We start from the raw sequence: 27,563 nt of genomic DNA on the forward strand, positions 1-27,563 counted from the left end.
ATAGCATTTAGCTTTCCAGTTTGCATGTTTTGCTTTCTTTAAGAGCTCCAGTCTTTGAGGGTCTTGACCTTCCTTTTTAGTTTCCTTTCCTTTCCTTTCCTTTGTTTGTTTGTTTGTTTGTTTGAAGTCTCAGAAAAGTTTGTTTTTACCCTGAAGACATTCGTTATTTTCCATTTTATTATTTTCTCGGCCTCCAGAGCCTCCCGCAGTGAAATGTGTCCCTTTCCTAGATTCCTGTCAGGAGGAAAAGGTCCAATTTTTCATCTGTGGTCCTTGTCACCTTTCCATTTTCATTCTCTGCCCCTTAGCTGCTTGATTTTACTCCACACACAGCCTGTGTTTAAGCCTAACTATCCTTCGCAGTTCGTATGCTTGCTGAATTTCCCCCGCCCAGTTTCCCTAGTCCAGGGGCAGCCATGTTGTTCCCATGATGCCCCTGGATGCTAGTAAAGGAAAGACATCAAGATCATGTACTTCATTAGCCATAACACCACGATGATAGGATTAAACGCTCCAGAAAGAGGACAGACTCATTGTCTTATGCTTATAGGAAGAACTGCAGCAATTTCCCAAATTCCCTCTCTTTATCGAACTTCTCTGAAAAACGGTGCTCATTTTTCAAGGCTATTGATTTTCCCTTTCCATCGCAGGTATATAAAGTCCTTATATGAGAATGAGTTTAGTGGATTGTAAGCACAGAAACCTGGCATGCGTTTCCCACTTATCTGGGTTCCTTTTACTATAAACTGGGAATAGGTATAGACTGCCTGGGTTGAGGTGAAACCAACGTTTTGCATGAATTAACCGAATGTGTGTATCCTTGAAAAGACCTGAGCTTTCCTAAGTTCATCCTTTTTTAAAATAATCCAAATTATCTAGTGTTATTGCTACAATATGACCCTTTTCTCCCTCAATTTTCTATTACAATTCACACACGATTTCTCTTGAGGGTACGATAGAGTCTAATTTTCTTCATTATTCAATTTGGTTCCTGTTAAGCGAGACAGGCATTCACTGACAAGAAGAACATTTAAATTTTGGCAAATAAGTTCATTAGTATTCAGAAAGCTTTGCAACCCTCATATTTAATAAACCTTTCCATTACAGAGTAAGAAATCGTAGAAAATAGTCAAACAAATTAGTAATGGGGCCACCAAGAGAGTACATTCAACCCTCATAAGAAGATGTCTCGGTTTATCAGTTTTCTGTCAATCATTAAAGCAAGAAAGATGAAACTTGCAATTATATACAATGAAACACAACTCCTAATTCTTCTATCCTACCTGAAGCAGAAGAGTCTTAATTGCTTGGAAAAAAAATATTTTTCTTTCTCTTGAAGGATAAAGAAAACATAGACGTTGCTTCAAGGTCAATGGCTGGAAGTAGAACACACCAGACCATTCACACATACATACCTTCACAGGGCTAGCACTCAGATGCTCGGAGCTTTCACACAAAAGGCTTCACACTTGGAAGTGTGAGGTGCTCAGCAGAACGTTTTCACTAGAACGGTTGGAATTCTATGGGTTTACTGATTCCACTTCTGCACCACAGAGGGAGGAATGGTGCCTTCTCCACAAAGGGAGGCATGCTACCTACAGGATCTGAACATTAACTGTGTGTGTTTATACCAGTCACAAGACCAGTTTGGGTTACCTGTGACTATCTCAAAAGATAAACAGTTTTAGTTAAAAATTACACAACACCCCCCCCACACACACACACATATATATTTGAAATAGGATTTCTTTGTGTAACAGAGCCCTGTTCTGGTCTTCCTTTGTCTACCAGGCTGGCCTCCAATTTACAGAGATCCACCTGCCTCTGCATCCTGAGTGCTGGGATTAAAGACATACACCACTATGCTCCACCCATCATAAAATACATTTGATCATGTACTTTTCCCTCCTCCCAACTCCATCCAGATAGATCCTCTCTACCTTCCTATCCACCCAACCTTCTGTTCTTTCTCAAATAACAAACAAACAACATCATCATCAATAAGAACAAAAATAGAAAACAAGACAAAACCAAAATGGTACAATAGACATTTATTCCAATACATATCTTGGATATGTTGATTATTTAAGTTGATTTTTCACTCATTTATCTGGACTCCTTGTTTTTCTAAATTCCTATCCAAAAAGCTTATCTCATGAATTTTATACTCTCTTTAGTACATTTGTCACATAGAAAAGAAATGCTAACATATGCCTGCATAAAGAAAGGCAACAGAAATAGTTAGAGTCCTTAGTCATAGGAAAGTGTAGACATTACCTGGAGGTAGCTATTCCTTGACCTGAACTGAAAAGGAAAGTTGAAAGTCAAGAGCTATCCATTTTACCACTTAAGTCATAAATTGGAATGTCTAAAGTCATTCCCTATAATAAAAATACTCAAAACGAATAGTATATGTCAGTGCTCTGAATTTGAAATTTCATTGTTTTATGTATTATAAAATATGCCCTGGACTCAAGAGAGAAGTATTCAGTAGATTTGTTGATAATGAAGAGATAGAAATGATTAATTTTTAAAAGGATTTCCAATGAGGTCAGACTGAATTTGTGATAACATGTTTGTCTGTTTGGTGTTTTTCCCATTCCTTCTTAAAGAAGTAGCAATCCACCGGGATGATACAGGAAAACACTCTCACTCCTTAGGCTAGGATGAGGTGCAGGCAGTATTCAGTGTTCTTCCCAGGATGGAGGGTTGTCATACACACATCTCAGAAGTAAAATCTCCCTCTTCCTTATATTTGGAGAAAGTTCTTGTGGTAATCTGGACAGTTACTGGGATGTGTATCTTAGTGCACAATGAAATTGCTTAGGCAGAATGAAGCGCCTGGGTGGTTACCTCAGGGGCGCCACAGCACAGTCTGCCTAGATACAACAGACTCCCTCCAAAGAAAGCACCAGAAGAGAAAGGGAAGACCCCTCTGAGTCAGGTTTATCCTGTATCTCCAAACCTAGGGTATACCTGATGCAGTGCATAGCACAAACTCAACAGGGATGGGAATAAGGGACGAACAGGAAGAAAGGCAGGCAGTATGGAAGGCAGGGGACTTGGAGTTTGCATCTTCTTAATTCCAGAAAAGAACCGGATGTGTGTTTTTTAAAAGTTGATAAGAATAGACCCTCCCTCAAAAATAAAAATGTTTATGTAACTGCTGGAAACGTTAAGACCTAACAACCATAGGGAGGGTATTTTTAAAGTGGCCACTGTAGCCTGGGGACTTATGTTAAAGGCCTTTGAGAACTAGAACAGGTTTAGAGTCATTCAGGAGACATCCACAGGGGATGGGAAATGGCTTGCCTACAACCACATAGCTTTTTAAGTATTACTTTTTAAAAGGGACAAAAACCAAGTTTTAGTATCAAAGTTTCCGTGCCCAGCGTATTTCATATTATTGTTTCCTACATAGAATAGAGGTAATTGTTGGTTCTGAACCCCATCCCCTTTTTCTTTTCTGGTCCAAATCATTTAATATTTCCCTCCCTAGAAGCCCTGCCAACCCCAAGACACTTCCCTGACATCCTGGAACTTTTCAAGGCTTGCTAAAGAAAAGCAGTCCAGGTTCACAAAGTGTTTGTAAAATTCAGGCTTAGAGAAGACAGCCATGGCCTACAGCAGTAGGAACTCTCCCACTGACTAGAGGCTGTGCTCAAGAACATCTGTGTGGCCACATACACATGATAGCCTCTGCTTTCTACAGGGACATTTGGTTGTAAGATCCATGGAAAAGGAACCATGTCTACCTGCTGCTAGTTTCTGCAGGTTCTATGCTGAACTTGCCTGGTTGCTGGGTTTCCAAGTCTGACCAGTAATCCCATGTTTTGTGATGTTTGCATGTTCCATATCGTCCTCTTCTACAGATAACTAGCAATGCCAGGTTTCAGCCAAATATTTTTAGAGGTCAGTATCACCCTGTAACTCCACTGATCTAATTAGTTCAATACACAGTGTCATCACTTGGTGTACAAACAAAAAGTTCGAGGGGAGTTGAAGTACTTTTATCATTGACCTTTATCATATAAGAGAATCATTGCCAATATCTCCCAGGTCGTGAGTGCAGACCTACAGTGCAGATCAGTAATACCAAGTCTAATGAGTTAGTGTCTCTTACTAAAGCACAAGAGCTAAGTAGGAGCACCACTAGAATACATAGCCTTGCCTGAGTCCTGATGCAGTAGTAACACCAGAATATGTATCCCAGTAGGGACAAAACAAAAATCCTGCAGTAAAACAAGTCCGCATTCCTCTATATTTTGATTGTTCCTTGATTTCAGCCTTTAAGGAATTATAAACATCCCACTCCCTTGCATGGAACGTATTTTTATTATTTCTCTATGGGTCTGACAGCAAACTGTTGACTGTTAGCACTCTAAGAGGTCAGCGCTCCAATCTGTTCTCCAGCTGGTTCATCTCTAATCTGACCCAGATGAGAGCATCACTGGAGAAAACACACAGGGAAAACTGTGGTTCATAAGACTGGACAGCCATCACGAAGTCTTCTTGAAGTTGGTGTCCAGGGACCAGTGTTCAGGGGACTCCACAGCAGTGGGGAAGCAGTGTATGGAAATGTTCTTCTGGGAGGAGGTTTCCCTCTGGTTCTCAGCAGCTGTAAATTGTAAATGAAAGATTATAAAGTTAAGCCACAGCACAAGTGGGGATCTTGGTAAGCACAAGGCTTAACCAAAGCCTGATGTAGGATTCACTGGCTTTTAAGTGAAGTTTGAGGTTTTCTTCAGACAATGGAGGAGACAATAGGAGCACAGAAAATAGACCTAAGCCTCCATTGTTCTCTTATCAACTTTTCAGTACCAGGAAAAAATTAAAAAATAATATTTGCAGTTAGATCCAAGTGAATCTGCATGTATATAGTTTACAATATAAATGAGCTAAGATAGAGGACATAAGAGGAAAAAGAAAGAGTCCAGGAGTGTAAAAACTTCTGTGTAATATTGCATGGAATTGACCCAGAGAACTGATGGGACAAGCTAAGAACCAAGGACATGCTAATATTTAGGGACGAACTTGGATTTAAGACTACATGAAAAGTCAGAGAAGCACAGTTACCCAAGCCATCTTCAATTCCTGGGCAAATGATATGATTCCTTCCCAGAGTCATTAACAAAATAGGACACAATGTCCCTCCCATGCCAAAGGTCGGTAGTCTAGATGAGGGATTTCTAGTTTGGAGCATAATCTATGAAAATCATCAAAGGCATTATGTTATAGTGCCACCACTTTGGTATTTAGGAAAATCACCAAACCCTTACTCTACCCACCTGTCCCCTTTCTCAAGTCCAGGAACCCAGAATCCATGCTATATTTAATTGTCCACTCTAGTTTCTCTAACAGATAATGTTAGAAAGTGTCTTCCAATCACTAGATCTACATTTTTTTATATTAGAGTATTGTTAACAATTGGTTGCACAATGTGGCAGCACACATCTTTAATGCCAATAATTGAGAGACAGAGGCAGGTGGATCTCTGTGAGTTCAAGGCCAGCCTGGTCTACTCAACAACTTCCAGGCCAGGATGGACCACATACAGAGATTCTGTTTCAAAACAAAACAAAACTAACAGTTGGTAAATGTGGTAGTTTGAATGAGAATGATCCCTATATGCTCAAATGTTTGAATGCTTGGTCCCTAATTGGTGGACCTGTTTTGGGAAGGTTTAGGACACATGGCTTTTTTAAGTTGTGTCACTGGGGATGGTCTTTGAAGTTTCAAAGTCTCAAACCATTCCCTCTCTTCTCTGTGTCTCAGTCTCTCTGTCTCTGTTTCTCTGTCTGTCTGTCTGTTTCTGTCTCTCTCTGTCTCTCCGTCCCTCCCTCCCTCCAACTTGCGGATAAGGTATAAGCTCTCACCTTCTGCTCTAGCAACATTCCTGCCTGCCTGCTTCCACACTCCCCGCTATGATGATCAAGGACTCACCAATCGAAAGTGCTAGCAAGCCTCCAATTAAATGCTTTCTTCTATAAGTTCCTTTGGACGTGGTGTCTTTTCACAGAAATAGAACAGTAGCCAAGACATTGACACTAGCACTCCCATGCCATGTTCACAACTTGTAAATGGAGCTTACACACATGAAAGTCTAAATTACCAGAATCTGAGGAGAAAAGAGAAGGAAGAGACGAAGAAGCAAGGAAAGCGTGGTGTGTCTTTACACACTTCTTGTTTAATCTTATCAGACCTACACAAAGTCTCTTCAGATACTTTGATTCCAAAACAAACAAACAAACAAACAAAAAAAAAAACAAAAAAAAAAACAGAAAACCTGTCAAGATGAGACTGAGAAAAAAAGAGTCCTGCTCTCAGAGTGCATAGAAGAGATGGCTGCCTTAGAGCTGATTCTGTGGTGAAGCCTACACTCCCAGGACCTCCCCTAGTGAACTGTCTCCACTTAAAAGCAAGCGAGCTAGAGAGTAATGGTTTAGTCAGCGTTACCCGGGGGCTGACTAAAAGCTAAAACACCGATAAGCCCAGATCTTTCAAATCCCAGCTCTCAGCAAGGCTCAGGTAAACCCACATGAGCACAACAGCTTTCACTGCAGACCCAGACAGAAAGATCATCCTTTTCAAACTCCAGAACAGTATATTGGTGTCATCTGGCTATCCCTTTTCCCTTCCTGGATAACAGGCTGTGGCCTGGCATGAGAACCTGCCTGCTAATAACTTCCCGGGGAATTCTAGCATTCTGTGCATAGGGACCACCCTGTAGTGAGAGACCTAGAAGGTCTCTCTGAAAGGGACTTCTAGGGACATCATCTGAGCCCAAACATCACAGGACTGTATAAAGTAACCTGCTATCTTGTGGTGTGATCATACACAGGAGTGGACACTAAAGACGCACAAAGAAAATGCCCTCTAGTTGTAATATCTATTAAGGCTGTGACTATGTAGCTTAGGAGCCTCTAATTCAAAGCCCTGGACCCTATTCTCTGTAATGAAAGGAAAATAAGAAAGGGAGGAAGATGAAGAAGAAGGAAGGAGGACAGCAAGAAGATCAGACTTAAACATGCGAAAGGGATATTCAAGGACTCTAGGGAAGATTCAGCCGGTAAGGGGCTGGCCAAGTAAACCTGAGGACCTGAGCAAATATCACTTATGTCAAAGCCAGGCACAGTAGCACACGTCTAATCACAGTGCTGCTGGGGCCTTGCTGAACAGCTGAGACAGTGGAACTCTGTCTCAAAAATAAGAGAAAGAGCAGTTTGAGGAGATACCCAACATGTCTTCTAACCACGAGACTCACCCACAGGCATGGGCTCACACCCACACAGACACATACATACACCACAGGGGGTGGGATGGGGGGAAAGAGAGGGAGGAAGGATGTCAACATTACAAAAGAACGCCATTGAGAAGGAACACAGATTAGTGTCATATAAACAAGCATGTTCTGCATAACAATATCCAGCCCTTCTGCCTGGCAGAATCTCTTTTGTCAGTCCTAAGCCCCTATCCAGAGTGATTTGGTGAGCCTTTTGGTGAGCCTGAGAAAAGTCTGAAATCTGCGCTTTTCACCACCTCTTAGATGAATCTGGTGCAACCAACAGCAGGTAGGTGGGCATTTGGACTGCACATGTGAGTAGTGGGCTTTAAAGTTTCCTAACCATATCTTGATTTTTTGGGGGGAAAAACCCTAAAGAAGTATGGATGCCTCATGTCACACACAAGTGGGTTATCTGCCTCCCTGGGTCTTCATGACTATCAGATAGCATCCTCTTGGCAAAGAGATAGGAAAGCTGATATTACTAGCACCGATTGATCAAATGCTTCACAAACAGCCAACAGCAGCAATGGAACTTTGTCCTCTGCACCTTGACATGTCACATGAGAGCTGAAGACCAGAGACACGGCTGACATTATTGGGCTACTGTTATTACTAAGATTTTAAGTGTCCGCAAACTGAAAGCCTAATGAAGTTAAATTACCCGACCAGGCCCACATCTAGGAAGCTGTGGCTAGGAAACCAAATGCCCCCTTCTCCGAATCATACCTCTCGTGGATTTGACACTTCTACCATTAGATTTGGAAACAAAGGAATAATGGTGACCATGATCTGAGAATGTCTGCGTTTATTCCAATGTATCTGTTAAATACAAATCTTCCCATACTGTCCTTACCAGAACTCTGCCGGGTGCGCACTTCCCCCAATCTATGTGAGAAAAAACTAAGGTAGACAAAGTTGAAGTCATTTTTCCAAAGGCACACAACTAGTAATCAATGAAACCAATGGAGATTGGAGATCCTTAGCACGAAACTAGTTAAAGATCCAAACTGAGATGCCTACAGAGACAGTAATAAAAAGGTGACGTGTCCCCACCCCTGGGAAGTGTGTTTGTATACAAAATAACATCTGCCCACCTCTTCTTTATCTACAGCAAAGTAGTATAATCTCTCCCCACACCCTCTCTGCTGGGGTTTAGTTTGTTTGCTTGTTACATGTTAGGAGAAGACATCTCACCATATACCTCACACTTGTTGACCTTTCCTCTTCAGCCCAAGCTGGTCCTAAATTCATGATCCTCTGGCCTCTGCTTCTAGACTACCTAGGTCATAGCAGTCTAGAGCTGCACCCAGATCACCATCTTTCTTAATGCGCAACATCAATGATAAATTTCAGTGTTGGGGATGCTAAAGGATACAAATGCTGTGGAAAATTGGAGAGTCCACTCTATCAAAGGGGGCTTTAAAAGCGTGGGAGGAGGCATCATCGTCACAGCGCTAAGAAGAAGCCAAGAAAGCAAGATGGTTACGATGCTCTGCTTTTAAAAAAGAAAAATAACAAGGTGTTGTACAAACCAAATGTGGCCTGCAGCAGTCACTACTTCTCCCCAGTCTATGTGACCGAGGTAGGACCTAGAGAGATGTGAGTCTGGAATTGGGGGTGGAGGGGTTTGGCAGGAACTGAGGGTTCTTTCTTTAGGGAAAGCCAAAAGCCTGGTTGCTTTGTTTTGTTGAAGAAGGAAAGTGGATCAGATCAGAAGACATTTCTGGCAGTGCTGTGAAGGCAAACTAGAAGAGATGGCTGAAGGAGTGATATCAAAGGAGCAGGAGGCAGCTGCTGTGGGCCCCAAACCTGAGACTGCAGGGGTGGCCTTAATTCAGTGAAACAAGGTAGAGATTTCCTCACACAATTATGGATTTGTAAAAATCAAGAGGACGTGTTCATACTCTCACGTAGCTAGACTATCACTTTATTTTAAAAAAAAATCTTGAGAAAAAAGTTAACCAAAGTGAGAAAGAAAGCTAGAAAAGGGGCGGAGCTTACAGGACAAATGTGTGTGCAGCTTGTTGGCATTTAGAAAGGAAAGAAAATGTTCTTGGCTAGGGAGGAGACAGCTTTAAAACTGTCTCCTAAAAAAATAAATGGGAATGAGAAGAATTAAACACACACACACACACACACACACACACACACACACACACACGCATGCACCCACGCACCCACGCACGCATGTGGAGGTAAGGTATTAAGAAATTAAGAAGAAATGTGAGAGGTCAGCAGGGGAAACAAATAACCAGGCAATGAACAACAGTAAAGTCTCCCAAAGTCAGAGTCAATGCGGAGAGAAACCAGTGCAGGCATTTTTAAAACATGTTGTCATGAGGACACCACGGACAGAGATCACTTTAACAGAGGCAGAACTCAAGAACACAGACCACAGTGGAGATTTTTAGAAGGAACAGAACTAAAGGAGCCAAAATATAGGAAAGGATTTTGGTTACTGGAGACCAATGGGGAAAGATGAGTCTTGGAGATGTCAGAGAGGAAAATGTGACAGGATTCTGGAGTAGCCTCAAAGTGAAAAATAAAGCTTACTCTGTAGAAAAGAAATACAAGTCCTCTCTCCACAACTGCTTGAGGAGCAGCCCCAAGGAGAGCCAAAGATAACACCGAACCTGCATTCCAAGAGCATGAGGAAGAAGCTACAGTTACCAGAAAGCCCCAAAGGGAAGGAAGAGAAGATTGCAGTCTTCGCCAGGCTTCCTTTTCATTGGCTGTAACTTCACCCAAACCGGAATAAAGTTTCAACAGAACTGACTTTTGCAGGGATACTCTTTCGATGGTCCACAGAATTCTGGGAGGGTTGCAGCGGGCAGGAAGAGAGAAGGAAAGGGGAGGGATCGTCACTATCCACATAGCCCAGAGATAAAAAGGACCACGACCAAAAGTAATGTAACATCCTATCTAAAGGCATCAAGCTGGACATTGCAAGGGAGCAAAATACCGGAAGAGACCATAACATCGAGTGCAGCAGGGACTAGTACTGACCACTCTGCTCTGCGTCCTCTGTCATTTTTCCCACTGTTTCCTATTTACATGCTATGATAAAGTCACTTCATTTTTCCAGAAATAAAAAATTATTGGTGCCTATATAAAAGCTTACTGGAAGTGGCACAAAGCTGAGATTTAATTGGATTTACACACATCAGTACTTTGTTTTAGGACCATTTTACCATATTGTCTGTCCACTTCTGAGTTCCAGTGATCCTCTGACCCCAGCCTTCAGAGTCCTATGCATTCCAGGTCTGGATTCTGGCCTGCACATTGTCTACTAAAGAGACCATTGGACTCTGGTCCTGTCTTCCGCCCAGATGATTATAGAAAACTTGCTAACCCATACTCTCCCATTTCCAATCAATATGTCATCTGGATGGTCTTTCTTTTTTAATAAACTTTATTTTTAAAAGATATATCTTTTATTTATATAAGTACACTGTAACTGCTTCAAACACGCCATAAGAAGGCATTGGTTCCCATTACAGATGGTTGTAAGCCAGTGTGTGGTTGCTGGGAATTGAACTCAGGACCTCTGGAAGAACAATCAGTGCTCTTAACTACTGAGCCATCTCTTCAGCCCCCCTGAATGTTCTTTCTATCCTTCTTTTCTTCTTCTTCTTCTTCTTTCTATTTCTGAGACAGGGCTTCTCTGTGTGGCCTTGGCTGCCTTAGAACTAGCTCTGTAGACTAGGCTGGCCTTGAATTCACAGAGATCCAACTGCCTCTACCTCTGAAGTTCTGGGATTAATGACGTTGGTCACTGTGCCCAGCTCTGAATGATCTTTCTAACATTAACATTTAATTATAGTACCACCTTTACTCAAGTCCTCTCAGTAAATTTCCTTGAATCTTAAGGAGAGATCAAACAGAGCACAGCCTTCAAAGCTCTTGAGGACCTGGTCTCGCTCACCCTCAGGCCTCCTCTCAAGTTCTCTTCCCTGCAGGTGATAATGCAGTGATTCCAAGTAGATTTAAGTCTCTGGAATGAGCCTGTTTATTCTCCCCTCCAGGCCTCTGAATCGTTTTTTCTCCCTGACCTCTGACCTTCCTTTTATGTAATGTAGACAACCGTTACTCTCTCCTCTCAGGCAACTTAATGCTCTTGGCTGCAATTTTCTCTACCTGTTCTAAGGCCTCCAAACCTCTTCCACCATGAGGCTCAGGAGAAAAGATCTCAATTCCACCTCTGCTGTCTTTTAGCTCTCTGTACCTACTATGTGCCTCGACAGGTCATAGATACCTACATGTTTGTTTTGAAGGGGATGGATAAATTCAATAGAGTGGGGATAGCAGTGGTTACTAAGTCAAATTCTCAGAAACCTGATCCTACATTTTTAAAAGCAAATCTTCCTATGTAATCCCATGCTATCCTTTGATTTGAGATCCTCCTGTCTCAGCCTTCTAAGTGCCACCACATCCATCTTCCAAAGTCTTTATTTAAAAAAATATTAACTATATTTTATTTGTGTATTTGTATTTATTTTATATTATATCTTTACTATATTATGTATTCAGAGTCCAGCGTGGTGGTACTCACCTTTAATTCCAGCACTTTAGAGGCAGAAGCAGTTGGATCTCTGGGTTCAAGGCTGGCCTGGTCTACAGAGCCAGTTCTAAGACAGCCAAGGCTACACAGAGCAGCCCTGTCTTGAGAACAAATCAAAACAACAATAGCAAAGTATGTGGTGTTTGCCTGCATGTGCCAGTGTACACCACGTGAGTGCCTCATGCCCTCAGATGCCAGACAAGGATATCAGATCCCCTGGAACTGGAGTAGCAGACAGTTGAGAGCTGCCATATAAGTGCTGGGATTGAAACCCTGCTCCTCCAGAAGACCGACCGATGCTCTTAATTACCGAGCCGTCTCTCCTGCCTCCCAAGTCCCTACTCTTGATTTACCTTCCTTTGCCAACGATTCTTGTCTTAAACATTGCAAACAACTCACTAACATTTTGTGGAACATGTACTCTGTGTGCCTCCTGTGGCCTGAGTTACATGTAATTGCAGAAGCAAAACTCGGTTTTTGCCCTAGTGTAGAGAACGAATCTTCCTTTTTGCCCCCTTGCTACGATCAAGGATCCTTGGCAGTCCGTGAAACATTTGGAAATTATCATCTGGCCCTACAAGACCTCAAATGTCATAGTCACTGAGACTGAATTTTGTTTCTTATCATCCTAGTGAATAGCATAATAACTGGACTCGAAGAAAGGGCATAAATTAACTATATGAATGAGTGAACGCACGAACAATCAAAGCAAACCAAGTCGGGGATTGAGCTTTAGAGTCGAACTGGGCAACATGGTCCACACCTTTAACCATGTCACTCTGGGGGCAGAGGCAGGCAGAATCTCTAGTTCAAGGACAAATCAAGTTCTGGGACAGCCAGGGTGTTTACACAGAGAAACCCTGCCTCAAAAACAAAAACAAAAAGCAATCAAGCGAGGCAAAAGCTTTACAAACTGGGTCAGAGCTTCAGAAGGGATCTCCATCACTACACAGACAACTCCGTGACAGAGCACCTAAGGTATCAGCCCTTTAGAAACACACACACAAAACACACACACACACACACACACACACACACACAAAACACACACACACACAAAACACACACACACAAAACACAAAAACACACACACACAAAACACACACACAAAACACACACACACAAAACATACACACAAAACACACACACACAAAACACACACACACACACACACACACACACACACACACACACACACACCAGAAGGCAGGATCTATAAGATATAGTCAGTGCAAAGAGAGACGGGACCTAATTTAGATGGCACCAGACTGGATTTTTCCCTTGGTCTCAGGTCCAGCAAAACATTGTGAGTAGGCTACATCATGTACAGACTGGAATGGCTTCATCTGGCTCCTATAGTCCCTACCTACTCATTGAGGCAAACCATAGACTGTATTTACCAGAAGATAAATAGATAGACAGACTGATAAAGTATCTACCACACACTTTCAGAATCTACTAAGAAAACTCTTTGGTGACAACTCACACATCAATAGTAGCAAAGAATAAGTGTCCAGATGAAACAAAGGTATTTGGCTAGCTCCTACGCCTTTCAAAGTTGGAGACAAAAATCCAAAACTCAGCAGAAATATCAAGGCAGCATCATTTCACACACAGACACTTTGAAGTTTACTTGCTGCCAACTCATAAGTTATTTAAATAAACATTTCTGCCACATGCTTTAGCACCAAATAGTACCTTGTAGTCAGTTTAAAAACCTTTATCAAAGTTGGAGTACAGTATTATTTTGACACTAGACAGTCCTTTGCTTTTGTGTGGAATCACTGTGTTGCCTGAACAGCGTATGATTTCGCTTTTGTGCAGACAATCAGCAGGTCATTAGTGTACCATACAAATTGCCCTGGACTCAGGATGGAACCCTGAGGGACTGAAGCCATAATAGACTGGAGAGTAGATATAGTGTAGCTGACAGTTACCTCTGATGGCAGTTAAAAGGTATGATTGCGACCACATGACAGCTTAATACAACAGATCCCTGAGCGGTTCACATGGCAAATTCTGATTAATGGTGTCAATAGTCATTGTGAATTTTTTAAGTTCTGTGAAGCACTCCATTGCATCCTACCACCAGAGCATAAAACTACACAATGACGTGGTTATTTATTAAATAAAATGTCTTCCCATTATTTTGCTACATTGGTTTTACATATTGGTTAACATGAGTTTACTCAGACACAGGTGAAAGAGTTTTGCTGAATATTTAGAAGACTCAGGATAAAATTCTTGAGGATGAGTTATACTGAAAGTCTATATAGGAACTGGAGTTTTCTACCTTTATATACGTGCATGAGTACACACACACACACATACACACACACACACACACACACACACACACACACACACACACAGAGGGGTCTAATTCGCTCTGTCCACATCTGGTAATGATATGGGCATAATGAAAAGATTTCAAATTCCCTCCAGAAAGCCCTTAGGCTACAAGCATCCTACATCTAATAAACCCATCTTAGATAGATCTCCCTTATGGCAAAACCCTGTTTTGCTTTATTCCAACAAATTGGTCCATGGGTTCCTCTCAACAGCTGTTGCTACTATTGTTTAGGATACATTGTATCCTGGCAACGCTCCAGAGGTCAATGTGTAACAGATTTAGGATATCCCATCACTGAGCTGTGTAGTATAAAGTGATGTCATCTGTGAGGACGCCGGGACACTCAGGAAATGTAAGGGTAGGATACACAAGAACCATTCAATGGAGAGAGTGAGGAGACGAAGAAGCCCAATCACCATTATCAGGACCCTTAGTGCTAGAAGAAAAATCAAAGTTGGTTTCTAAGCCAGAGTATACTTTTATTTCTGAGAATTTCCCTACCTCGGTTTGGTTTGACATGAGAATCATTGGTATCCCTGCACTAAAACTGAAAAGTGGGGGAGCTATGGCCGTGGGGGACCATCATGCCAGGGTAGTGAACTGGGAGGCTTTTTAAGGCAGCTTTTCCCTGTTACCACAGTGTTTAGAAAGTTTACCATATACACCATATGAACACTACCAATCTGTAAAAGAAAAAACATGCTTTTCTTAATCATGACTTCAGTTCACTGGCTTTGCATATGTGGGGAGTTTCCTCCTTAATTTAAAGCCTCCATATGTAACAATGACTACTTTTTTGTTTTCCCACGTCATGCCTAGTATTAGTATATCTTTTCAATAACTAAAATGTAAGCAAATAAGTGAAATGCTTCAAAACTAAGGCCTGCTTAATAGCAGAATTGAATTCACCTGTCGAAAACAGTTTTACCAAGAAATGTGTCTGAAATTAAAAATCAGCGATATTAGCAAAACATTAGTTATTAATACCAATATCTAGCTCTACTCTGAGTGCATCCGATCCGTCTGCATGAGTCCCCTAGGCACAGTCCCACAACACTTTGAGTTGTACAGCACAGTCACTAGGCTTTCAGAAGTGTCCTTCTACTTCTTCACATGTCTTCCCCATTCCCCTTCCAATCTACAACAAGTTCTTTATAAAACCTAGACGAAAACACGCTACCTGTTCTGTATTGATCAGAGCTTCCTGTTTGCAATGTAGGGGCTAACTCTGCCTCCCCCCCCCTCTTTCCTTGTGGTCTTTCCTTTACAGCTAGCTCTTCCCTTCCCTATCCCTTCTGGGCATTCATTCCTCTGCCTCCTTGTTTTGAGTGTTAATTGTAAAGCTCTCATGGATAGATTTTAAAATAGAGGCTAGGATCAGGAGAGCAGGAGATTATGAAAAGGCAAGAACTTGGAAGTTCCTCAGTCTATGACTCTCAGCTTCTCTTTGTGTGAAAGCCAGAAGTGCCTACACATTCCAGAAAGGCTAAAATGAAAAGGACAATTGAAGAGAGAGCCCTCTAGAGAAAGGATTCCCTTGGTTATTCCCATCTCACCTTACGGCTTACCTCCAGTAGCCCTCGCTCTTCCGGATGGATTGAATCCATTGGAAAGTTTTAAGTACATATAAAGGATGAGATAATATGGTAAAACCCCACTTAGAAAACCAAAACACCACCACCACCACCAACACACACACACACACACACACACACACACACACACACAGTTCCCCAGGGCCTCTTCATTCATTGTGTTTTCCATTGTACTCCACCTACTCTTCCAGGCCAACACATACCACCAGGTCCACCTCACACTTGAACTTCTGGTTGAGCCAGAAGAGCACTGGAAGTTTAGGGGCAGGGCCAGGAACCCAGCAGATCCTCAGGCAGAAGGCACACCCACGATCTGTGCAGTGCCTAGAAACCCAGCGCCTCTACAGCCAGCCCTGGAAAGTTGGGTAGGAAGGCCAGCTGGGAAGGCCAGAAGCAACTTGGGTTGGTGCTAGGCAGGATCTCACTCATCTTCCAGCAGCTCTAGCCCAGGCTGCATTGTTAGAATGTCCTAATTCCAACTTCCAGTTAAACCAGAATCTGGGCATTTAGAGGAGGAGCTGAGAATGTGACCAGCCAGGTGTAGTGACATTTCTGCCTCAGTTCTTTTCACTGTTTCCAAGCATGACACAAGCTATCTAAGAGTGTTTGTGGCTGCAACATTCAGAAATTGTGTTTAAAAAAGAAAATCTTCTGTTCTAGCCTTTGATATGAAGAATCAATGATGTCTGTCATCTGTTGAACACTTCCTACACATGGTCTACATTCTGCAGAATAAGTCACTTAATCCTAACAAACACAGAATGCAGTAGGGACTGTAATTATCTCTCCTTTACATATTTTACAACTGAGACTCGGAAGAATAAAATAATTTAATTCCAGCTACTAAAGAGTCAGGTGCAGAATTCCAAAGCAGATAAAGCTGACTCTCCCCATGTTTACCCAAATTGTAGAGAAAGCCCAAATTCTAGACCTTTGAAAACATTTTTCCTGCATAGGACTGAAGGATCTTTGGCCCTGTTTGGTTAAGGAGCAGAACCAAGTAGCAGGACGTGCAGAGTTTATCCCTCTCTGTCATGGCGCCTGAGGCGAGAGGTAGATGGAAGAAATTGGATAAACAAGTGTCAGAGATAATCCACTTTCAAAACAGAATAGAAGGGGACGGGCATATCCCTTGGCTCAGTCTCCCCAGAGATGTTTTTCTCAGGGCTAAAGTATCTTCTTCTCTTGCAGGGATAATCAAAAGATGAACTGGGAGGGATGACATAAGATGAGTCACCATGTAGAGACTCTGTGTAAACCTACTGACCTGGGTTAGATAAAGACCCCAAAACCCACCTAAGGGTGAAAAGAGAGAATGGTCTGCAGAAATGTGTCCTTTGACCTCTGCATGTAACCCATGGGATATGTCCACACAGACACACATCACACAAGCAAACAATGTACACTAATAAAAATAAATAAATGAATGATTTTTTAAAAAAATAATGAAGATACTGAAAATATAACCATCATGACTTCAGTCAAGGCTCCAAACAGATAAGTGCTAATAGTTCATGTCTTAATATCACCCACCTAATTCTAAGTTTCCCATGAATCATTTTTCTGAGAGGTGCATACTTGAGCCAAGGAGAAACATAATTAAAGTCCCAGGAAAGTTCTGAGAACTTAAAAGAAAGCAATTGATGTATTCACTGAGGACAGACTCAACAATACTTTTAAGTTCCCATAGCTCCTAGATCTTAAAATAAGAACACTCCTATTTTATAGTAGTAGCAATAATTAATGTAATTGATTATTTAGCATAAAGATGATATACATGCTATGAGATACATATATGAATAATTATCTCTTCCCCAGTCCCTTACAGCATCCTCACAGCTGAATATCAGGACGGTTTTTTTCCTAACAAATTGCAAGTTAACAACAATATCCTTTTGGATGCCCATAATTACCACCTGGAAAATCAAGGATGAAAAATCTCAGACTCTGGCTGCTCTGATCTCCAACCAAAACAGCCAGGTGTGATGGTGCAGGTCTTTGATCCCAGCATTTGGGGGCCAGAGGCAGGCAGGTTTCTGAATTCGAGGTCAGGCTGTGAAGTAAGATTTCTGGACTGCTAGGGCTGCACAGAAAAGCCCTATAAAAACAAAAACAAAACAAAAACAAACAAACCGCAGTCAAGGTCTGAGATTATGCAGCCTACAGATTGAGACAGCTCCTTTTTTTTTTCAGTTTACATCCCACACACTGCCCCTTCTCCTGTTCACCCACTTCCACAATCCTTCCCCCATATCCCCTTCTCTCCCCCTGAATATCCCACCATGGCACATCAAGTTTCTCACTGAGGCCAGACAAGACAGCTCATCTTAGAAAAACATATCCCATGAACAGGCAACAGCTATTGCGGTAGCCCCTGCTCCAGTTGTTGGGGACCCACATGAAGACCAAGCTGCACATCTGCTACATATGTGCAGGGAGGCCTAGGCCCAGCCCATGTATGCTCTTTGGTTGGTGGATCAGACTCTGAGAGCCCCAAGGGTCCAGGTTAGTTGACTCTATTGGTCTTTCTATGGCATTCCCACCCCCTTCAGGGCCGCAATCCTTCCCTCTACTCTTCCATAAGAGTCCCAAGCTCCATCCATTGTTTGACTGTGGGTTTCTGTATCTATCTGAGTCAGCTGCTGGGTGTCGCCTCTCAGAGGACAACTTGCTCCTGTCTGCGAGTATAACCAAGTATCATTAATATTGTCAGAGACTGGTGCTTGCCTGTGGGTGGAATGAGTACAAGGTGGGCTGGTTATTGGTTGCCATTCCCTCAGGCTCTGCTCTATCCCTGTGCCTGCATTTCTTGTAGAAAGGATAAATTTTCCATCAAAAGTTTTGTGGGTGGGTTGGTGTCCCTATAGATCCACTGGGGTTGCCCATTGATTCACGAGCACCGCCCTTATCCCAGGCCTCTGTCAGGTCCTAGAGATGCCCTCACCTCCCCACCCCGTCAGTTTCAGATTTCCATTCATTCTCATGGCCGTCTATCCATCTCTCCTATTCCTCCTCACGCCTGACCCTGAATCCCCATTTCCCTCTCCATCCCCTCTCACCCAGTCCCCTCCCTCCATCTGCCTCCTATGACTCTTTTATTCCCCCTTCTAAGTGAGATTCAAGCATGTGCCTTCCTTATTGTTTAGCTTCTTTGGGTCTGTGGAGTGTAGCACGGGTGTCCTATATTTTATGGCTTCTTACAAGTGAGTACAAACCATGCATGTCCTTTTAGGACTAGGTTACCTCGCTCAGAATGATGTTCTCAAGTTCCATGCAAAATTCATGATGTCTTTGTTTTTAATAGCTGAATATCATTCCATTATGTAAATATACCACATTCTCTTTATCCATTCTTCAGTTGAGGGACATCTAGGTTGTTTAAAGTTTCTGGCTCTTCTGATATAGCTGCTATGAACATCGTTGAGCAAGTGTCTTTGTGGGATGGTGGAGCGTCTTTTGGGAAGTTGCCCAGGAGTGGTATAGCTGGGTTTGGAGGTATAACTATTCCCAGATTTCTGAGAAACTGCCAAATTGACTTCCAAAGTGGTTGTACAAGTTTGTACTCTCTCCAGCAATGGAGGACTGTTCCTCTTGTGAGTCAGCTCTTAGGAGATCAAATGCTACAAAGCTACAGGTCTAGGTGCTCCATGTACTGATTTATCACCAATGCTTCCTGAACGTCTGCTATGTGGGAGCTACTAGGAGATGAAGATGCAGTGAGCGTGGACTATCATAGCCACAGAATGGAAATTCTGCATTTTTGTCTAGACAGTTAGCGAGAGGCCATGCCTGCCCAGAAGAAACTTACAATCTGGTATCCCCTGCATTCTTTCAGATTCATCTGACTCAACTCAAACTGCACAGCCTGAAGGAATGATACATGGAGAGATAAAGGCTGAGAAAAAGGTTACAAAGGGTCCAAGACAAAGCAACTATGAGGAAGATGTCAGAGACATAGACTAACTAACCGAGACAACAGCGTGACTCCGTGTTCCAAGCTGTGTGGCGGAGTAGTTCAATGGGATGAAAATAAAGGAACCATTGCTAAGAGTTCAGTCTGTGTCACCTACGGTCCAAGTCACTGCCAAGTTTATGAAAATGCTGTCAAGGTTGCTCTATGTTTTCTAGGGCATCTACACCCATGCCAACTTACAGTGTGGGGTAGAAACCATACAAAATGTGGTGGTTTTATAGGGTTTGAACCTGAAGGGAAGCAGAATGTGGTGGTTTAAGCTGTATTTTTCTTGCAGTTCTTTTTTAGGTACTCAGGCATAAAAAACCCAGAGACAAGCTTGGGAGGTCCAACCTGAAACAATAAAACATTTTTACACTATACTTTCAGTAACCACACCGGGTAGGTGGCCAAGAGAGGCTACACAAGCTTGATTGAGTGTCTTCAGCAGGGTTCCGAGATGGACTAGGTAGGCCATATTTATTTGACAAAAACCAAGTTTGAGGTAAGAAGGTTGTCTTTTTCTGAGCCAATTGTTACATGGGTAAGAGAAATTACAGAGGGTTTTATGCATGTTGTTGTATTAATAATAAAACTCCCTAATGAATGTTCCTTTGGCAGAAACGTCTTGGTCAGCCTGCTGCGAGAAAGTCCATAGGTTGACTCAGAAGTGAGAGTGGGCAGAATGAATTGTTTGTTTCTGTTATTAAACACACTTCAAATCATTCACGGAAAGGTACAGAGTATAAATAAATTGGAAGTGCCATAAAAGAGGTGACGGAGATGGAAAACCTGTGAGGCCCAAATCTTCGCATATGCAACCAAACCACACCTCCACTTACTTCTTTTAGGCTAAGGATACCAAGATTTCTTCATTGATGATGGAAATTCTACTTCCTCACAAAGAAATAAAATAAAAATTATTTTCTTTAATAATTTTGTTTTAATTTATTTTCTTCTTGCGGGCAGATTATAAACATTCCCTGCAATTCATATGACCAGAAGAAGAGGAAATCATTCTTTTTAACCACTGAATGCAAATATTTATAAGTTATTCCGAAAGTTTGTTGATGTGGACCGTATGTCTTTGACACACTTAATAATCCGTGATGGGGAATTGGTTTAACTGTTCCTTTGGTGGAAGAGAGTTTACAATCTAATTAAATTAGCCTTGCAGGGGGTGATTAATCTTCTTAAGAAAACAAACTGCTTTCAAACACTCCAGTAACCACTGCTTCTGGAGATTAATGAAATAATTATCAAGAGTTCTGGCCTACTATGAAGCAGACCAGTTAAGAATCTCAGACGAAGAGCCTTTGTCCCTGCCTAGTAGAAATGTGTTCTGCACTGCTAATAACAACATTCTATAATTTTGTTTTTGTTTTGAATTGCTTTGATTTAATTTTGAAACAAGGTCTCACAGTGGAACCCTAGCTGGCCTGGAATTCACTATGCAGTCCAGGATGACTTCAAACAATTGGCAATCCTCCTGTCTCAACCACCACAGTGCTGGACTACAGACCTTAGCCACTATGCCTATCTAGTGTTCTATAATTTGCAAATACATGTTTTATCCTGGTCTGTCCTTAATTAAGCCTTCCATAATAATGAAACTTCCCTGTATTTCTGTTTGAATTATTCAAACTGAAGGAGCCAATGAGGGAAGTTTAAATAATTGTCTATTGAAATGTTTGTGCTGGCCCACTCCACCTTAGCAAGCAGGAGCAAGATTTCAAATTTTTAGTCAGTCTAGGCTATACAGTAAGTTTCCCCTATAGCCAGTGCTCTGAGATCAGGGGAGGGGAGGAAAAAGGGAGTTTTTCTATTGACTACTTTTACAAATACATAGGACCTTCATTCAAGGATATGACTTACTCCGATTTGTTGGTAGCCCATTTGGCCAGGGTATCATAAAGCTAAAATATAACTATTGACACTCAAATAGATCATTGTAATAACCATGCATCAACCATGTGCTTGAGGAGTAGACAGGCAACCCGACTTGTCCACAAGGTCTTCAATTAAAGTAGGAAAGTCTCCAAAGATAGTTTGGTCTGAAAACATCAATTTACTACAGAACCACAATTAAAACACTTTCACAAAGTTACTTATGGGAATAATATGTTCTGTTTTCCGCTCTCCTTAACGAACTGATGCCATTTTCTGTGTAAGGAAAATTAAATTTAGAAGAATCCATCCAGTTACAACTGATTTATAACTATATCCAAAGGAGAAAGTAAAAGGCTGGATGTTTCATAGTGTTTACTACTCATCAGACTCAGTTGTGAGCTCTGAAAAAGATAAATGTTGTAATTTATATTCCAGGGAAGGAGACGAGGAAAGCAATAGTTACAACAAAACCTGTAAAATGCTATAAAAGAAGCAAGCAATGAGCTCTGGGTGGGGTTGAAAGCAAGAACTTAATTTGAAGTGTCAGATTTTTCAGGACCCGTATCACCTGAGCTGAGTCGACGAGGTTTTAAGGTAGACAAGGGGGCAGTGAGCCCTAGAGACCTCCTAGAGCAGGAGGGATAGAATCCGAGACCATAAACTAAAAAGTCTTAATAAAACCCCATTTGATGTTCGTGTTGAGCCTTACCTTGTACTCGCTGAATGTTCCCTTTTCACACTGTACCTCGCTAAGACCTTCCCAGGCACTATCTCTTGTCTAATTTTACAGTCACAGTATCAGTTGGTTCTATTCCAATCACCAATATTCCAGTTGTTCTGAACGGAAGCTGCAGTCTAAGAAAGCAACATAAGTTGTAGTACCTCGCAGTCAGGCTGCAGAGACCGTCAGGTTCAGAACACTCTAGTACCTCCCACAGACTCTAAAATAAGGGCCTTGTTTTTCCTGGAGACAAGAGGAAGCCACTAAGAAATTTAGGTAATTCTCCTAAAAGTTAGCATTAACAGTTTTTTGTTTTGTTTTTTTTTTTTTTGGTCTTTGAAAAGTGACTTCTATTCTTTGGCACTTTTTTTAATCTTTTGGATCAATACTTGATTACCTCTAACTAAATTTGATTCCCACCTTTGTTAGAAAAGATGATTTGAGAGAGCACTTTCTAGGGCTGGAGAGATGGCTCAGCGGTGAAGAGCAGTTTCCAGCTTCTACGCCGCAGCTCACAACCATCTATAACTCCAGTTTCAGGGGGACAGTGGGCATGGTACTAGGGAAGCATGATGGCCAGGGTACATGGTACACACACATACATGCATTCAGACAAAAAAATCATACATTAATATAAAAATAAATTAATGTTTTGAAAAGGGGAGAGAGAGAGAGAGAGAGAGAGAGAGAGAGAGAGAGTCTGTCATCCACACGTCATTACTCTCAGAAGAGAGTGTAAAACAGTGGTGTGGTTTCCAGAAATGGGAACTGACTTATGTCACTCTGATACAGCATACAGAATCTAACATGGTTGTCATGCCACATGTACATGGTGAACTCCATTATTACATCTACTCTCATAAAGCAGGAATCAGATTCCTAAACCTGATGTCTTCAGTTCAGAATTTCCCAGCAATCTTTGCTTCATAATTGATGGTTTTAAAGGGCAAGATTTGCTTAGAACCATGTAAAAGGCAGAAGGGTGGAACTACAGTGATCTAAAATGATTGAATTTTCTAGAAAATTACTACTTTCTACAAGCTGTATAAACTTTAATTAAAAAGACAAGGAGGTCTATTCTTTCTTCCACACACATGAGACTCTTGAGATCCTGCTTGAGTGGGGCCAGGGGAACTGAAAAGATTGTCATTTCTAACAAAACTCTAACTGTAGTTAAAGTGGAATGTTTATTGCCATGTTTAATGACCAACAACTAACCAACATTTGTTGCTTCTTCATGGAGAAAGTTTTAACTTCAAGTTTTGTATAAAGTCAACTTATAAATTGAACTCAGAGCTATACTACGCTGTAAGGTAAGACAGTGAACCAATCAGGTCCTACAAACAAGATACCCTCAGCTAAACATCACCCAAATGAGCATGCCTGTGATTCCTAATGCAACACTTTTGTCTCTGTGTTCAAACACAAGGTCCCCAACATCTTATAAAGGAATATCTTGATCGTGTCCATTCTAAGTTCTCTAGAATCAAACTTAGAAGAATGATCCAGAAAAAAAAAGAGAGAGAGAAGACTAGAAGACAGCAAACATTGACTCTGGAGGTATCTTCAACAATTTATGAGACATGGTAGGGTCACACCAAAAAAGAAAAATTCTCCACCTAAATCACCATGAGTACTGCTCTCTTGCCTTCACTCCTTTCTCTTACAGTTCCCTCATTGTATACCTTAGATTGCTTTCCAAACTTTGTTCATACCAGTGGGCAAAGACATTTCAAAGGGGCATGTTTGATTCACAGCAATTTAATGTACTTTGTCCTGCTTGTAAATGGGTTTAGGAAGCTTGGGGGTTAGGATTTGGACTATCATCAAGAATGGCCCATTATGGATAGTTGAAAACCGACTTGATAATGAGGATTTGCAGTGGAATCAATCTCTCTCTCTCTCTCTCTCTCTCTCTCTCTCTCTCTCTCTCTCTCTCTCTCTCAAGCAAACTCAAATATCTTCATATGTTCCTTCCATGATTCAACTTCCAAAGGAAGGTTGTGGTAGCTATAGCATCATAAGCAGCCTCTTGCAATATAATGCTGATGTGATGACAGAAAAGTAGGAAATGAGAGGTAGGGTATGTAGACAGCACAAATGCTTGTGATTATATATACGTCACTTGAGAGTGTATATAGCTCAGCCATACTTAACTATGCCAACTGATTAACTCTCTCTCTCTCTCTCTCTCTCTCTCTCTCTCACTCTGTGTGTGTGTTATATGAATTAGCTGATTTGAAACATGCTACAAAATATGCCTGTATGTATATGTATAAGCACAGTGAAATATGGTATTGTATTTATAAATATCAGGTAGTATAAAATACTCCTGTACTTGTTTGTTTAGGAACACATTTGGATTGAATGAGTTTTGTAACAATCATTTCGTTCAAAGCCACACAACACACACAAAATCACACATTTTAGTTTTATAGTCTGTTTTTTGGCAGTCCTTTTATCACATCTGTCATCTCCTAAGCATTACTTAGCCAAAGCACTCAGACTTGAAATTTGAAATTGTCAATATAGTCTCCTAATCTTTAAGTCTTAAATTATCTAAGAAGATTAACTACCATCATTCTATGCTTACAGTACTTAGGGGTTAAAAAACAAGGAAAGTACAACTCTTTACTTTCAGGCAGTAAGTTCCCATGGAGGTTGTGTGAGTGATATGGGTTAGGAGCATGGATTTATGTAAATAACCAGGCAGACACGGTGAATGCATTAACTCTATTCTCTACATCTGCGGGACAGAAAATGGCTCCCATCGCCTTAATTACCCTGAGTTTACATCACAACTTAGTCATAGTCATAGTCATATTTTGTAGTCTGTCAACTTGGGGTGGATATTCTGGATCCAAGGAAAACTTCAAGAAGGGAGGAAGGAAAGAAGGAAAGATAGAGAGAGAGAGAGAGAGAGAGAGAGAGAGAGAGAGAGAGAGAGAGAGAGAGATTGGGCTCATTTTTTTCCCAATAGCCAGTGCTGACCCGGTATCTGCTATGACCTAGATTTTGAGATCAAAGCAGGATTAGTGCGACTCTTTACTGTTGCACTGCCCACCTCAAACTTCTGGAGAGTTAGTAAGTACAAATGCAGTCCCAGAAGGCAATCAAGGCGAAGCTTGAGTGAGGTGGGTTAATAGCATAAGGGCTATGTAATTGCAAAAAGTTACTTGGAATTTGGGAGGAAAATGCAGGATTTAAAGTACCTTTAAACACAGTTGCTTTTTTCCCCCCTCCTTTTCTGAGGCAAGACTTTTGGCTAGTTGAGGCTGGCCCTGAATGTCATCATCTTCATAGTCTCCATAATGACCTTCTACCTCATTTGGACTGTTTTTCGCCACTGCTCATACACATGAAAAGGAGAGAGACCCCTGCTGCATGTTTTCACAGGAAAGCACTCTCACATAGCTACAACCAGGCATTTACAAGAAGGATTTAAAAGGGGAGAGAAATCTCTTAAAATATCAAAATGTTGAGCTTTTGTGTTTCCACTGCATGGGACATTCCTGGATACTGGAACCCCTAAAGGGTGAGTGGTTCTGCAGCCTTTCAGAATTGCTTGTTCTTTTGTTGAAGAAAAAGGCAAGTCCATATTCCTGGGATCCCAGAGGTGAAGAAAAATTTTCATTTGTAATGCTTAGCTTACACGCCCCATAGGGCTGGGGCGTGGGGCACACTTCCCTCCTCCAAACTTGACTGATTTTAGTTGCATTATGTGGAAGAGCGTGCCACGGTGTAGCTCAAACAAGCAGCTATAAGTGGACTCCAAAACTCCCTGCAGAACAGGATCTGGGGGGGGGGGGGATGGGGGATGGGGTTCTGTAAACCTAAGGAAACCTAAGGAAATGATCTCACGGTCTCTACTACATAGTTCCGGTGCTCAACTTTCCCACAGCTCCACAGGCCTAGCTGCACCAAGACACCCACATAACAAGAGGGGTCAATACCTACACTCCACCCCAAAAGTGGAACCAGGTTAGAGATGCAAGGCCTGATCTTCTGTTCAAACCACTTCTACCTCCGCCCAGCTAGAGACTGCCCACCAACGACCTCCAGCATAGTAAGAGCCTGGTAAATGTCTGGAAATGAAGATACCCCAGAACTGACTAATAAAGGTCTTGGCACAGTCCTACAATGGGATAAGCCCTGAAGGACAGGCCAGCCTCGACACCCCAGAAGATTTCACCTCCTATTGACAGCCGGTACTGAGGATCCCTCAGGGGCTTAGCACCAGTGTGTTGCCAGCACAGGAGGTACAGAGGTTGGGGAAAGGGTGCAGGTTTTGTAGCATACTCGCCAAGGCCTTGAGTTCTGAGGCTCCAGATTCAATCTGTGAGCCCCAAGTTAGTCTCTAGAGGAGAAATTCACCTCACTTTTTGAGGTGTCTCGGGTGGGGAAATCCCTGCCAAGTGGAGCTCTTCCTTCTGAACACAATCCTCAGGCCATGAATTTGGGAAAGGGACTCTCCACTCGCCTGAACACTCCCGATAATAAACGCAAGCACACTTGACTTTATAGGGCCAGTTCCTAGTTTTATTTAGCTTTACCTGGCGCGGTACTTTTCTCATTATTATGCTAATATCTTAGAGGGGAAATGTCTTACAGCTAATGAATTATTCTGCAGCCTGTAACTAGATACCACAGCTGCCTGGAACACCCTATGGGAAAAGTTCAACACATCACTATCACCTCTTTCTCCTTTGTGCAGCCCTGGTTTGCCCAACTGTTCCCTGTCTCTAGAACAGCTGTGTACCCCAAAACGCAGTAGTCTGAGAGACAGAACTTGCTAACGTTATTTAAACGGAGGCGATCTAAACTGTGGAGTATGTTTCTTAATATCAGATGACTCTCAAATAAGATTAGTTGTTGCATTTTAGAGGCCTTTACATTGCTGGATTTTTCTAACCTATTATATTACTGAAAAACATCAGTTAGAGTTCAATGAGAGTTATTTAATCATTAAAACACAATGAGGGTCCCCCATGGGGAAGTGGGGAGGGAGACAAAGAGGGAGAGGGGGAGTGGGAAGGAGGGAGAGGTTGGCTAAGAGTTGTATTTATTAAATTTTCATTTTTTTAAATGTCACATTTTGGGGATGGTTCCTTGAGTATATGATCTTTTGAAACTAGAAAAGTATCCAAAGTTTAAAGAAGCAAAGTACAGATTTTAGTCTCCTCATTATGCTTTAGGGGCACAGCAC

At 41.8% G+C, this 27,563-nt stretch overlaps 1 long non-coding RNA gene across 2 annotated transcripts in view; it reads right to left on the reverse strand.

Moving 5' to 3' along the window:
• Positions 1 to 2,034: 2,034 nt before the first annotated feature.
• Positions 2,035 to 27,563, reverse strand: part of LOC100912227 (uncharacterized) — a 47,807-nt gene continuing 22,278 nt past the window's right edge. For both annotated transcript variants that reach the window (XR_005503448.2, XR_145923.6), the window contains one exon: positions 2,035 to 4,618. This is a non-coding gene — a long non-coding RNA (uncharacterized LOC100912227). The remainder of the gene's footprint in view (positions 4,619 to 27,563) is intronic.

The sequence above is a fragment of the Rattus norvegicus genome, chromosome 4, assembly GCF_036323735.1.
Source record: "Rattus norvegicus strain BN/NHsdMcwi chromosome 4, GRCr8, whole genome shotgun sequence".
Lineage (NCBI taxonomy): Eukaryota > Metazoa > Chordata > Mammalia > Rodentia > Muridae > Rattus > Rattus norvegicus.